This window comes from Lagenorhynchus albirostris, chromosome 4, assembly GCF_949774975.1.
Source record: "Lagenorhynchus albirostris chromosome 4, mLagAlb1.1, whole genome shotgun sequence".
NCBI lineage: Eukaryota > Metazoa > Chordata > Mammalia > Artiodactyla > Delphinidae > Lagenorhynchus > Lagenorhynchus albirostris.
The window spans coordinates 122333700-122349985 of NC_083098.1; the positions used below are offsets into that span (position 1 = coordinate 122333700).

The 16286-nt window shown below is 36.3% G+C and overlaps 1 pseudogene; it reads left to right on the plus strand.

The window, feature by feature from the left end:
• Nucleotides 1-1691: 1691 nt before the first annotated feature.
• Nucleotides 1692-11585, plus strand: LOC132519130 (syntenin-1-like; annotated as a pseudogene).
• Nucleotides 11586-16286: the final 4701 nt, after the last annotated feature.

Here is a 16286-nt window from a genome sequence, read left to right on the forward strand (position 1 = left end):
GCTCGTTATTTGACCTTTAGTATTATTATGGTGGACCCCTCTTTCAAGCATAGCTTTTTTTAGGTTGAGTGGACACCGGGCACTTGTGAGTACAGTGTTAAGTACAGAAACCACTTTACCTAATTTGGACAACCTGGGAAATGAAAAACAGAAAAAATACTGTTCTTTTGTGAGTCTTCATGTAAATCTCTGAATTTTGGATTATTATCGTAAGATGAAATATTTGAGTGGTCAAACTGCCAAGGGATTAAAAAGGATTAAGTGTGAGGTGACTAGAAACTAGAACATACTCCCAGCAGAAGCCAAGAAAAAAATAAAAACAGTAATAAAACAGTGCTTTTACTATTAAAAATGAACCAGAGTGTTCTTTCATGGGTTCATTATATTATGCGGCCTGACATTGTCATCAGGTTGATTAATAATCAAATGTTCAACATATTTCTTAACTATAATCCTACCACCTGGATATTAATGAGAAATGAACAAAGTAAATTATTGAGGTGGAGGACTAATGAAAGCATAAGGAATGATATGCTGGTAGGTGACACAGCTCCCCAGAAATATTTCAGAGTCTGTTCTGAACCAATAAAATTACAGTGACAGTAATTCTGATCATTACCTGTATTATGTATCCATTTTTTTTTATCTTTTAATCTTCCAATTTTCACTTCTCTAAAGACAAAGTACAAGATACTCAAGTAATAATCTGACAAGCAAAGATTGCAACACAGGAGGTGAACCGTAAATATTGGTAGAGGGTGATGATGATAGGGAACATAAAGAAAATTTTTAGTGCAATAATGATCAGCACAGGTTTTTTTTGTTTTAGTAGTTAAAGTAAGACCTATTTAGCCAAGAGTTTGATGATTCCACATGTACCCAAGTTTCACATAAATATTCTGTGAAAATGGGGTTATTCTAAAGACAGACTAGGCTGTGGTCAATACTTTTTTTTTTTTTTTTTTTTTTTTGCGGTACGCGGGCCTCTCACTGTTGTGACCTCTCCCGTTGTGGAGCACAGTCTCCGGATGCGCAGGTGCAGTGGCCGTGGCTCACGGGCCCAGCCGCTCCACGGCATGTGGGATCTTCCCGGACCGGGGTATGAACCCGTGTCCCCTGCATCGGCAGGCGGACTCTCAACCACTGCGCCACCAGGGAAGCCTGGTCAATCCTTTTTACATGACCATTTCAACCCAGAACATGTGTTGTAATGCCCAGGTGGTGTTTACTGAGCAGAGCACTGTGCAGTTCATTCATACACCCTTTCAATTAATGTTTGTCGAGAGCCTAGGTGCCAGGTACTGGCATACAAAGTAAACAAAATCCCTTTTTCATGGAGTTTATAATATAATGGAGGTAGACAAACAAAACAAATTGTAAGAAATACTCAACAGTTCAGATGGTAATAAGTGCAATCCAAAGAAAAATAAAGCAAGATAAGGGGTTAGAGATTGGTGATGGTGGTAAGGGAGAGCTATTTTATATAGGGTGGTCATGGTAGACTTCTCTGGCAAGATGACATTTGATAAGAAACCAAAGGAAGTGACAAAGTGAGCCAGTGGATATTTAGGGTGGAACATTACAGACAGAGAGAAGAGGAAATGCAAAGATCCTGAGATAAAGCATACTTGGCCTGTTGGAGAAGCAGTGAGGAGTTCAACGTGGCAGGAGTGGAGTTGGTGAGGGTCAGAATGGAAGGCGAGTTCCCAGCGGTGGGGCGGGTGGGCAGATCCAGGAGGAACATGCAGGCCTTTGCAGGGACCTTGGCTTTTACTGTACGTGAAATGATAAACATTGGATGGTTTTGCACAGGACAGTGACGAGATCTACTATTTCTTTTTTTTTTTTTTAACATCTTTATTGGGGTATAATTGCTTTACAATGGTGTGTTAGTTTCTGCTTTATAACAAAGTGAATCAGTTATACATATACATATGTTCTCATATCTCTTCCCTCTTACGTCTCCCTCCCTCCCACCCTCCCTATCCCACCCCTCCAGGCTGTCACAAAGCACCGAGCCAATATCCCTGTGCCATGCGGCTGCTTCCCACTAGTTATCTACCTTACTACGTTTGTTAGTGTGTATATGTCCATGACTCTCTCTCGCCCTGTCACAGCTCAGAGATCTACTATTTCTTAAAAGGATTACTATAGTTGCTGTGTTGAGAAGAAACTATAGTTATACAAAGATGAAAGTAAAAAGACCACTGAGGAGACTTGCAAGTCTAGGTAAGGGAAAATGGTGATTTGTTCCTGGTGGGTAGTTGTAGCAGTGGAGATGGTGAGAAGTGGTAAAATTTTGAATAAATTTTGAAGGGTGAGTTGACAGGATATACTGATAGATTAAATGTGGGATATGAGAGACAGAGAAAGTTAAGGATGACTCTGAGTCTGAGATTTTTTGCCTAAAAACTGGAAGGAAGAAGTAGTCTTTCACCGAAATAGAAAAGGAGGATGGGGCTTGAGGGGTAGAACTGGGGATCAAAGAGTTCAGATTTGAGATTATCAGATTTAAGATGCTTATTAAGTATCCAAGAAGAAATGTTGAGTAGACAGTGAGATACAGAGCAGGAATTAAATAGCAATAATGTAGATGACATTGTCAGATGTTTGCTATTTGGGAAGTCAAAAGAAACAGTACACAGTAAATAACTCAGAAATACTACAATTAAAATATATAATAAAATTAAATATATATGTATTAAAATAATTCCCTTAATGCATGATATCTTCAAAATATTAAAATAAATATTAACTTTTAAGATTTTTCTATGGAAAGAACTCTGTGACTTGTACGAGAAACCTGTATCAAAAATGTTAAAATCAACCTCCAAAAATTATGGAGGTTAAGAATCTCTACTTAAGAAAATAAAAATGAAAAATTTTTGATCCTGAAATTATCAGCTCACTAGCATTTCTAACTCCTTATTTAAAAGAAAAAAAAAACACCTTACATAAATGAATATGCTGCTTTGTAAGTTAATAGTGCATAAACCAAATTAAACCTTCAAGTCAGAAATTGTTCCCCCTATTGGGAACATGTATAGTATTTTACCTGAAAATTTCCAGAAAGTCAGATAGTCAGCTCTAAAAATTCAACTGAGGGCAATTAAAGGTAAATATGTTTCTTTTAAACTTGAAAGAACCTGATGTTAGAACTACCTTGAATGTCTCTCCAAAGTTCTACTGAGTAATATTTGTAGAAAAGGGATACCAATTCTTTCCTTAAAGGAAACATCGTAAAATAATTGTGGAGATATCCCAGATTTCTTTGCTACTGAAAAGGAAGAGAAATTTAAGAAAGAAATATCAAGTTGCTGGTCCTCTGTACAAATAATCAAGTATGTCAGAAAGGGCCAAGAAGATGGAAACATGACCCTTTTTAAATGAAGGGTTCTTTCTGGAGATAGGGTTAGAAAATAGATTTAAATAGATTGAGGATGGAGGTTTAAAAAAACTTTAACATGTAGAATGAATTACCTGAATTGCCTGTTAAAGTTATGAGCAAGCCCTTCTCCCATAGCAACCACTGAAATCAGTGCAGAGAGAAATGAGCCGTCTCTGGTTCCTGATATGAATCTTTTCCCTAAATAGTCCAATGCAATTGCCAATACTTGTTTAGCTGCAGACCAAACATAAGTAATTGTCTGTGTGTCTTTCATTCATGCTTGCATATATATGTTTATCTTAGAATTGCCTATAATGTATCTTCAGGAAAAGATTTCGAAAGCAATTTAGCACTAACTAGGAACAAGTCTATACTTACGGATAAAATATGTAACTCATCCTCTGCCCAAAGAAGCAAGCATCCCAACATGTTATACACAATGACTTATTTTAGGCCTCACTTTACACAGATATCACTGTGCTCCTGCAATGTAAACGTAGACATCTATTGAATCAGATGGACATAAATTTAACATTATTTTGAGTAACCCAATGAAATTTCATTGTTTCCTAAAGATGACAAATATGCCATTATTTACCACACAGGAATAGACATGTACTTGTATATCTAGTGAATGAATATATTTCACAAATTCTTTTGAGACCCACAGGAAAATGCTCTTAGAAAAATCTTGGAAAGTTACAATTATGAAAGAAATGCCTATATCCTTTCCATCTCATCTTTATCAGGAGTTAATCTAAGCAGAGCTGTATAAGATTTCAACTGGAATCAAGAATGCTGTATGGTTTCCTCTAATTATATCATTACTTTGCCTAGATATTTGAGAAATTTTTGCTAACTCATAGCACACTCTGAATTCACTTTCCTGATCTCCACTTTAACTAAGCAGCATCAGTAGAGTCATTCTAGATGGAAGTGGTATTTTGCAGTTGCAAGAGGTTAGATAGAGAATCATTTTCATGTGTAAACACTGAGGAGCATCCCCGCACTGTCCTGCAACCTGCAGATTGGCATATGATAGAAGTATGTGTATGGAGCATAACTAGTTAGTAAATAATAATACTGTTGAATTTTTCAAAATGACTGTACTTGAAGAGTTGGCTTCAAATTAAGGAAAATGTTTATTTTTGCCAAATGACAATTTGATGGAAAAAAAAAAACTGAAAGGAGGTAGGTGGAGAGCAGACGAGAAAACAGGTATTCACTACCCTATTTGATGCCACAATAAACCTTTTGTTGTAAGTGTAATGATGAGCTCAGCAAAATTTCCAATACTCAGTCAGTCACTGATCCAGCCATTTTAAGTGGTTCTGAACTATTTTAAGAAAGATGATGGAGTGTTAATCTGATTATGAGAAATTGTTCTTCTTAGGTTGACTTCATTAAAAATCGTTTTGGAAACAAACATCTCAGCTTCAATAACATCACACAGGTAAAAAAGAAATCTTCTAGCACGTTTGAAAAAGCTTCTCCTTGCAACCACACATGACTAGTACAAGGATAAAGAAATCACGCTCAGTATATCATATTCTGTCATCCCATGCCAACCTCACACATTTGTTTTCATTCTTTTCTATTGCTTACTTCACCTCAGGAGCCTTTACACTCTTCTAATTTTGAAAATCAAAACAAAATAACCCATGGAATTATTTTGTTTTCCAATGAGTATCAGGCAATCCAGGACTCTCCTGATGACTAAAGTAGAGAGAGCATGGAGAGGTGTGATGTTGGGTGGTTTCAGTAACCAGAGGAAGCTTGGAAGAGGGTGTAGAATTAACATCTGGCAAGGAGAGCTGGATGGCCCAGGACAATAGATATACAAGGATACTCAGATGTGAAGTAAACCCTTAGTCCCAAGAGTACAATCAGCGTTTTTAAAGTTAAAACCATGACTCCTGGCACTGTTTGAAAACCTGAACTTACTCTCTACCAGTTGTCATCTGGCTTTTTAAAATTACAGGACACGGTTGTCCCTGTATCTCATCTCTGTCCTTTTCACTTCTGTTTTCCCTCAGTTCTCATCCACATGCTGAACTAAAGCACAAATGCTTCCCTTTTCCTCCCCATTTTTTCTTTGAAATCTATTAACAGTGCAGATTTTAAGGTGTATATCATGTATTTCAGAGAGAGCAACAAAAGCAAAAGAAGCAACATCAATGGCTCCCCTGTGAGCTATCACCTCATAACTAGTGTAATAACTTCTTTTAAAAAAATGGTAAAGCTGATTTTTCCAAAGTGCATTTAGCTATGTCATCTGCATGGAAGACATAATTGAGTTACCTTGGTCTTACAGAAACTTCTGTTTATTGAATAAGACATTTACTTCCACCAATTTTCTGAATGAAATTATGATTTTCATTGTGTTTGTATGGAGGATTCTTATTTTCCTAGAGCTGAATACAATAATTTATATATCAATTAGTAGAACATATGATCCAAGGTTAACCTTTTGTTCTCCCCTTATGATAAACAAAAGTGAAAATATTAAACCCACACTAAATATAAAGATTTACAGAGAACACTATTTATTGAACATTTCCCATATACCAGATATCATGCCAAGTGCTTTAAATGGGCTGTGTCATTTATTCCTGACAATGGCCATGGGGGCGATTCAATTCACAGGTGGGAAGACTGACACCCAGTGGGGTAAAGAATTTGTCAAAAGTCAACCACTAGAAAGTAGCAAAATTAAGATTTGAATAAAAGTCTGATTTCAAAAACTTTGCTTTAAACAACTACATTAAATTATTTTCAATAAAGAAATTGAGGAGATTTTAAATGTGAAAGAATCCTACTGTATTATATAAAATAAAATATTAAGAAGGAAGAACGTTACCTGCCTGGCTTGAATCTCTACCTGCTACTTTAAAAAGGATGCTTTTCATTCATTTTGGTATTTCACTGAGTCTAAAACTATTCTCCAACTTTAACAATAATGATTTGCTTGTAATCTTGTATTGAATTTATATTATCCTTGAATTGAGAAAAATTGTCAACTTTAGTCTACCATTCTGTTCCTGACTCTTCATCATCTCCATTCCAAATTGGTCTATTAATTAATTTACCTTAATCTCAGAAGATAGGCCCTACTTATGCCATTCCTGTGCTATTTTAGAAATATATTTTATTTTTAAATGTGATATATTTAAAATATATTTTAAGTATATTTAAATCGCAAAAAACACATTTTTGTTATTGATATTTAAATTTTCTACAATTCAGTTACACAAGGAATCCCTAATTTACAAATTATTTTTCTTCTGAAAAGTTCATTTGTGGGTCAGTGAAATGTGGAACATATTTTCCTTACAAACAAAGTTGCAAATGAGAATTTGGTCCTCAGGCCAGTCATCAAAGCCTTAAAAGTCCATAATGAAAGCTGAACTACAGTCCTTGTGATACATATTACCGAGTTCCCAGTCTTCAGAGCAGGTCATTAGTGATTCAGAAATTTAAGGTAGAGTAGAAAGACAGATTCAATTAAATGCAAATATTTAATAGAAGTTATGCATTTATAATAAATAATACATAAAGAACAACCTATAATAATATGTTACTTCCTCTTGTTATAAAACTGTGCTCAGTAAGCGTGATACAATTGTTGAGTCACTAAAATGTAGACCTCTGTTTTTGATGTAACACCCCTGAAGGAGATGGATTAGAGAGAAGCACTTGGAATAACAAGAACTGAGGGATGAATTTAGTGAGAAGACTGCCCCTCACCCCACCCTTCACCCTGTACCAGTGTGGTATGCATGCTCAATTCCACAGCTCCCTTACGCTGTATGTACCAAAGGTCCACACAGTGGAGTGTGCCATTCCCAGGGAGGGTACAAAGCAACTTTGTGAAAGAAAACATTCTTATATTTTATATACATATATATTTCGATGTAAGATAGAAAGGAGTTAAGCTCTCTTGACCTTTCATACCCAACAGAAAGGACTTAAGCTTTCTTGACCTTTCATACCCAACTGAACCTGGAATCCTCATTTAGTCCAAATGGTTTTCTGATATATATAGTATTTGGGGTATTGAGGGGACAGTGGATGATTACTGTGGTGTTCTTCTTCTTTTTTTAAGTAACTCTTTGTCAAAATATACTTAAAGTGCACAAATCATAAGTGTACTGCTATGATATGTGAATTTTTACGAAATGAATGCAGCTAGATCTATATAACAGAATATCATAGCAGCTCAAAAGCCTCCTCAGGTGCCTGCCTGCTTATCATCCACCTCCCCCAAAGGTAAAGACTCTCCTGACTTCCATCAACATAGCTTTGTTTTGCCTGCTTTTGAACTTTATATAAATGGAATCACACAGTCCATGCTCATTTTTGTGTCAAAGTTTTTTTCTCAACATTATGTTTTGTGAGATTTCTTCCAAGTTGTTCTAAGTACTTTGTTCATTTTAGTGACTGCATATTATTCCATTGTGTAAATATGTCACAATTTATTCATTTATTATAATGCTAATGGAAATTTATGATGTTTTCAGTTTGGGGTTTTGGGAGTGATGCTGCTCTAAACACTTACGTACATGTCTTTTGAGGAACATATGTACACACTTCTGGCGAGTATATATCTAGAAATGGGATAACTGTGTTATAGAATAAGTGCATATTGTTTTCCAAGGTGATTGTTCCAATTTACACTCCTGCTGGCAGGTCATGACTGTTCCAGTTGCTTCATATAACTCACCAATATTCATTATTATTTTCTTTAATTTTAGCCATTCTGGATATGCAATAATATAACTGTGATTTTAATTTGCATTTCCTTGATTACCAGGGAGATGGATCATCTTTTCACATACTTATTAGTCATTGGGGAATCATCTTTTGTGAAGCACCTTTTAAATCTTTTGCCCAGTTTTAAATTGAATTATCTATTTTTGTTATTGATTTTTAATCTTTATGTATTTTTTATACGAGTCCTTTGTCAGTCCTTTTCCAGAAAAATGTATTATGAATACCTTCTCCCACTCCATGGCTTGTCTTTTCCATATTCTTATTGGCATCTTTGATAAACAGAAGTTATCAATATTAGTCAAGTCCAATTTATCAATCTTTTCTTTTATGATTAATACTTTTTTGTGTGTCTGCTTACGAAAGTTTTGCCCACCCTCATGATGGTGAAGATAATCTCTCATGTTATCATCTAAAAGATTTATGGTTTCCTTTCACATTTATGTCTACTTGGAATTAATGTTTATGTATGGTTACACTTCATTTTTTTCCATGGGGCCATCTAGTAAACCCAGTACCATTTATTGAAAAGACTATTCATGTCCTCATGGAGTGTTCTTTTCGTGTATTTGCTTTTGTCCTTGTTGGACACATTACCGTTTACATGTGCCCAATTAAAAGGATTTATGAATTCATTTTCTTAAAGAGTAAAATAGTATAGTATTTCATACTAAGATGTAGATTATCAGAACTTTTGGTATTTATAGATGTTCACTGATTATTTCATGGCAAAGAAGCTAAGGTGAGTTCCAAATTTATTTTACAGAAAAGATGAGTTCCAAATAGCTTTTCTTTTTCTGTGATGATCACTGGCTGGCAGGGGTATACTTCATGAAGTTATTTTCAATTAAAAAAAATCAATCTTTCTTTTCAAAAGGAAGGTTAAGTTAAACAAAAAATCGAGTAAGCAAATGCTTTTCAAGTGAAAGTACCAAAAATAGCAAATGGATATGTATACTAGGAAATACTTCATGTCATATGATTTTGCTGCTGAAAATAGGTTACAGATTTCACATTCTTAAAAGTGAAAAACTTGGCAAGAGAATTTTATAACCTGTTTTAAAATATTATAAGCAAATAATTTTAGTTAATTTTGAACACATTTATTACAAATACAAAAATATAATATCTTCTGATTAGTTTCCATAATAACTGATTAACAAACCTTAGGACGTATAAAATTTGCTTCTTGAATTTCAGCAAGTCTTTGTATAATGGGTGACTAGGAATAAAACTCCAAGTATCATTATTTAGTAAGTTTAGCCAAGATTTATATATCTTTTGAGATCTCTTTATTAACTGTAGTGATTAGACCCAAGGATCAAAATAAACTAAACTCAACAAGATTTTCTAATCTCTGTATGACAGATTGTTAAACCAAGATTTAAAAAACAAAGTGGCATTCAATCACATTACTCTAAAGATGTCATCAGTATAACTTTTAATGAAGGTCTGTTAGTTTTCTATTGATACACAGCAAATTACAAATTCAGTGGCTTAAAACAACACTCATGTGTTAGTACTCAGTTCTGCAGGTCAGAAGTCCAGCACAACCTGGCTGAGTTCATGCTCAGGGTATCACAGAGTTGATAGCAAGATGTTGGCTGGACTAAGAGTTGCTCTCAGCTCTGGAGGCAGCCTGCATTCCTTGTCATGTGGCCTCATCCATTTAGAAGCCAGAAACAGTGCAATGAATCTTCTCATGCTTTGAGTCTCTGACTTTCTCTTTGATCCCTGCTTTTAAAGGGCTCATGTGATTAGGTCAGGCCCACCCAAAGAATCTCTCTAGGAGACGGAAGGCGTGAAGGGAAGGCGCGGGCGGAAGGCTGGGACGTGTGGCACGGGCGGTCCTCGGGCGCGCACCGTCCTCCTCTCCCTGGGTCTCAGAAGTCTGAGCCAGTGACCGGTGGGGGCTGCAGCGCGTGGGTCCCTGAGGCCTCGTGTGCCTCCAGTTTCCTCTGCTGACAGAGCTCAGCATCTTGCCACCTGGCAGAAGAGCAGATAATTAGAGGGCCCATCTCCATTTCCACAGAGCAGCCAATTATGTGTGGATTTGATTGGGAGGAAAATCCTGCAAAAATGTCTCTGTACCCATCTCTTGAAGACCTGAGGGTAGACAAGGTGATTCAGTTTTTATGGAATTGAACTTTAAATTAACCATAGTAGACTTTGAGCAGAGTTTTTTTTATTTTGAAAGCAGCAGTTGATACTGGCAAATGTTGGATTGGAAGATAAAGAGGGCTACAGTCTACATCAGGCTGACCTCTTTAAGGAGAAGCAAATTATATGGGTATTTCCATTAGAAGACTTTTTATGTCCTGAGCAGAAAGCTAGCTGCCTGGAGATGTAACAGCAAGCTCAAACTGCCTTTTCTGCAAACCCTGCCAATCCAGCAATTCTATCTGAAGCTTCTGCTCCCATCTCTCAAGATGGAAATCTCTATCCTAAACTGTATCCGGAGCTCTCTCAGTACATGGGCCTGAGTTTAAATGAAGAAGAAATACGTGCAAATATGGCCATGGTCCCTGGAGCACCAAGTCAGGGGCAGTTGGTAGCAAGAGCTTCCAGTATGAACTATATGGTGGCTCCTGTAACTGGTAATGATACTGGAATCCACAGAGCAGAAATTAAGCAAGGAATTCGGGAAGTCATTTTGTGTAAGGATCAAGATGGAAAAATTGGACTCAGGCTTAAATCCATAGATAATGGTATATTTGTTCAGCTAGTCCAGGCAAATTCTCCATCCTCGCTGGTTGGTCTGCGATTCGGGGACCAGGTGCTCCAGATCAACGGGGAGAACTGTGCTAGCTGGAGCTCCAACTGAGCACACAAGGTGCTCAAGCAGGCTTTTGGAGAGAAGATTACTATGACCATTCGTGACAGGCCCTTTGAACGGACAATTACCATGCATAAGGACAGTACTGGACATGTTGGCTTTGTCTTTAAAAATGGAAAAATCACATCCATAGTTCTGCAGCTAGAAACGGTCTTCTCATGGAACACAACATCTGTGAGGTCAACTGACAGAATGTCATTGGACTGAAGGGCTCTCAAATCGCAGACATACTGTCAACAGCTGGGAATGTAGTTACTATTACAATCATGCCTGTTTTTATATTGGAACATATTATTAAACGGATGGCACCAAGCATTATGAAAAGCTTGATGGATCACACCATTCCTGAGGTTTGGAAGTCACGGCACAGTAGAAACTTCACTGAAGTTCTCCCGTTTACATCTCTGGCAACGTACCTTTCTATTATGCACATGAAGCTTTCTAGGAGCCAGCAGGCATATGCTGCATGAGGAGCTTCCTGTCTTACAGTAGGGCTGGGGATCTTACTGTTTGATCTGATATCTTGTTCAGACTTCAAGATAGTTGTAGCCTTATCCTGATTTTACAGTTGAAAGCCTTACTTTCATAGACTAGTGTCTTTACTGGAAACCAGATGCTTTTACAACCCGTGTCATTAGGATGACTGATACAGGCTCAGCTTTGTTGGAACCAGTCACCTTCGATCCTGGGTATCAGGTAGTGCTGTTCATATCACTTTAGTTCTATGGTATATGTGCGTTTTTACTGTCACCATAGTACATTTAGAATGATTACTTTTTTCTTTCGGTTCTGTTTGTATAAAACACCAATTAAGTAACACTGGTTTCATTCCATGTAAGCATTATTATACAGTGTATGTAGGCTGCAAGAGACTATATTGACTGTCATTATGTTTTAACTACCTTTACTTAATATGCTTGGACTGTCACCTTAACAAACAACATTAAGCATCTAGAATAAAAGCCAAACTATTGCTGCCTTTCTAAAACCCCAAATGCAGTTCTCTGTTAAACTGAAACGGACACTAGCCCAGAGCAGTGTAACGGTACATATTGAGCAATAGCACAGCTGCTTAGTTGCATTTGAGATTTTCTAGTCCTTGTGTAATGGAAACTTTTCCTCTAAAAGTTACTGGTGTCACTTTCTGAGAAATGAATCACTATATATGTAATGTAAAGATTCTTGTACTAAATAGGATAAACTTTGACTTCTTTTTCATGTGTAGATTAAGTGGGATAATACCTGGTTTTGGCACTTACATGTAACCTAGCTGCTCTGGGATGTCTTAGAATGCTATCCTGGTCATTTGTTCCATTTCCTGACCCCTCCCTGCAAACAGAATGACAGTGACACTTCATCCTGATTTGTTTTTCCTTCTCTTTGGTTTATGCCTATTCTATTTTAATTGAAAATGTATAAATAAAGTTAGATTTTAGTCTGAAAAAAAAAAGAATCTATTTTAAGGTAAACTGATTCTAGATCTTAATTACATTTGCAAAATACCTTCACAGCAAAGCTAGATTAGCCCTTGGTTGAATGCAATAAATGGGAGTCCCGGGTACACTAGGGGCTAGGATACGTTGTAGGGCCAACCTTAGAATTCTGCCTTCCACAGGGCCAAAAAGTTATGTGCATATCTTGATTATTACAGAATAATGATGGGGTTTTTTTGCAGCTGGAAAAGAGGAACTGTTTTTAATTTATTTTTTATTGAAGTATAGTTGATGTACAATGTTGTGTTACTTTCTGGTATACAGCAAAGTGATTCAATTATATATATAATAGAGTATATGTATTCTATTACCTGTTCTTTTCCATTATGGTTTATTATAGAATATTGAATATAGTTCCCTTTGCTGTATAGTAGGACCTTGTTGTTTATCCATTTTATAATTATTTGCATCTGCTAATCCCAAACTCCCAATCCATCCCTCCCCCACCTCTCCTCTTCCTTAGCAACCATAAGTCTGTTCTCTGTCTGTGAGTCTATTTCATTAATAAGTTCATTTGTGTCATATTTTAGATTCCACATATAAGTGATATCATATGGTATTTGTCTTTCTCTTTCTGACTTCACTTAGTATGGTAAACTCTTGTTCTATCCATGTTGCTGCAAATGGCATTACTTCATTCTTTCTAATGGATGAATAGTATTCCATTGTGTGTATATATATATATATATATATATATATATATATATATATATACACACACACCACATCTTCTTTATCCCAGAATAGTGATTTTGATGTATGTAAGATAAGAAATAAATCTTATGAGCTAAATACAAAATCATTTATAAATTATCAATGTTCCATTTATTATTCAAACATTGTTGGCTCATCAGTAGAACATCAAAAGGTGGGCAAAAAAAGATTTAGTTGTCTTTGATTTTCTCGTGACAACTTTCAATAATATAAAAACAATGATTTTATTTACATTAAAAAAATTTAATTGTGAAGATTTAATTGTCTACAGGGAACAATTTGATTTAACAATTTGTTATTCTAATTTATAACTTTTACATGTTTAAATATAGAGTATATGGACTGGCCTTCTATATATGGTATATAAGGATGGGTTTGTTCTTTTCCCACTAAATAGGGCTCTCTCTTTTTTTTAAAGCTAAGTGATTAAGGTGCTTACTAATATTAGCACATGTTGGGCTGTTTTGTAAGACAATCTGTTTCCCTCTATTCCTTGATTCCCTGAGCTAACTTACAGGGTCCCTGGGCCTGGTAAATCACAGATATGGTATATGCTGAGCAATCCTACAGCAACTCCTGGTCACTGTCTCCTAAGTTATACCCCAGAACCTCCCTATTCTGAGCAACAGAATAAATAAAATGCTCTTGCTACAAATTAGTATTCCAACTAATTTCCCACCCATTGTTTAGATGATATGGGCAAGGTCTTTGTACAAGAGCAATCTAGTTGAAGTAATTTTTACTAGTTTATTGTACTGGGCATTTTACCCTTCTCAGAAGATTTTCTGTGATAAAAAAGAAAAGTTTCTTTGGGACCAGGTAAAGTTCTACTTGGTAGCATCATCATGAAGTGATGTCAATATGTTAGGCAGTCTGAGAGGTCATATGAGGCAGGGTCTCTGCCACAGATTCACCAGAGCTGGCTTCCCTAAGATATCCTTTTATTTCCTCCCAGATAATCTGTCAGCAGGAGCAGTAATTGTGATTTGTATGGATGGGTTCCTTTTAAGTTCTTGACCATATTTAAGTAACTCATCCAGACACACCATATTAACCATATGTCAAATCGTAACTGCATAGTATTCATAATATTCATAGTATTCAAGTATGCAACATGGCATTATTCAGTTACAGTCCTATGTTCTTTATTTGAGACATTAGAGTTGTATATTCGGGTCACCCAGACTTCTGAAACCAGTTAATGTAACATACTCTGACTAAAACAAGCACGTATGGTGGCAAAAGACTGGATAAAGGGCACATAATCACCAGAAAGTTCAAAGCTTCCAAGACCTGCTGATAATTCAAGCTAGTGACTATCAGATGGCATTGTTTTCAAATCTTGACAGAAATCCTGACTGTTGAGTGCTCAAGGCACAACTAATCCACAGCTAAACCTCTGGTGTATTTCTTTTTTTCAACAGCTCCCTAGAAACCTGCTAAGTCTTGGTGGTCTTTTGCTCACTCTGAGATTCCACAAAATCTCAACATCTCTGTGGCTATAATAGGCTGGTACTCAGATTAGAACCGGTCTGTCCACCATCCATTACATTACTGTGATGCCTCAGACCAGTTAGTAGATTTCTCATCTTCAAATACATAGAGCATTTCTTAATCGGTTATACCTATTTAACTAAATCCCATCTCTGCCTGAATGAAGGCAATTCCTAATCTTGATTACCTTTTCAAAATACAGTTACCTGGAGGAAGAGAAAGGAAATTATACCAACAGAGATCTTATGTTTGTCCTAATGGCCTTATGGTGAGAACCTGAGAGGTATTTAAATTTAATACCCGTTGGGAATTCACAGAAGAGACCTGAATTTAGTGCAAGGATCTTTAATTCATGGAACTATTTGATGGTCCATAAACAAGTATATGTCTCTCTGCTCTCCTGTTACCTGGAAGGGGAGGGGACTGCAGTTTTCTTTCATTTTATTTCCCAAATTGTATATTATCATTCCCCAAGGCTGAATCCAAGAAATAATATCCCAGTGTATGGGGAAAATCAGCAACTGGATTTCCTTTTTCAAGGGTATACTCAACCTAGCTAACCGTGAGGACTGAACAAATTCTGAAAGCATTTAAACCTTACTGTATCTTAAGTCCAGGAAAGAAAAGGTGGAAAAAAAGATGTGTTTGTATCACTAAACTGTCTTCCATTTTAGCTAGCCAGCGTATTGGGGTATAACATTCTCAAATGTTGGCATAATGGCTTACATTTTAATGTGTACCTGGGTAATGTAGAAGGAAAAAAGGAAAATCATCCTATACACCAGCACTATTCAATAGAACTTCCTGAGATGATGGACATGTTCTACATCTGTATTCAATATGGTAGCCACTAGGCCAAACATGACTGTTGGGCACCTGAAATATGGTTAGTGTAACTGAGGGACACAATTTTTATTTTATTTAACTGCAGTTAACTTAAACTTGTATTCAAATGTCCACATATGGTTAGTGGCTACCATATTAGACAGCACAGCTATTGACACAAAACAGCAACACTCCATTCTGAAGTTTGGTTCAGAAAGATACATATTCAGAGATACCAAAAATTGGGGGCTGATTAATTACAATTTCTTACTCTATCTTCTAATTTCCAGTAGAGAACTAATCCTTGTGTTGCAATTTCAATATGGCTCTTCAATTCATCCTAGTTAATGATTAATAGCACCTTCTCTAATAGAGTGTGAAAGTTCCCAAAGAAAAATATGATCTTAAAATATACCTCTAATGTACTGTAATCCACCTTAGACATTTAAGTATTTCTTACAACAACTTGCTTGAGAAGAACATGATGTATGCCTTTAACAGATCAGGATAATTTAGAGCAGCAAAATATCTAAATGTGCATATTATAAAAATAGGAAAATGATTTACAGCGCAGACTGCGTACTCTTTCTTTCTTTCTGGAGTCCATGTTTGTGTGTGTGTGTGTGTGTGTGTGTGTGTGTATGTGTGTGGTTATTAACTGTGTGGATCCAGGGCAGCACACACTCACTTTCCAGAGCACCCTCAGATTTTTATCTTTTACTTAGCTTTGGCAAACGTACGTGACGATACTGGTGCTTAAAGTGAC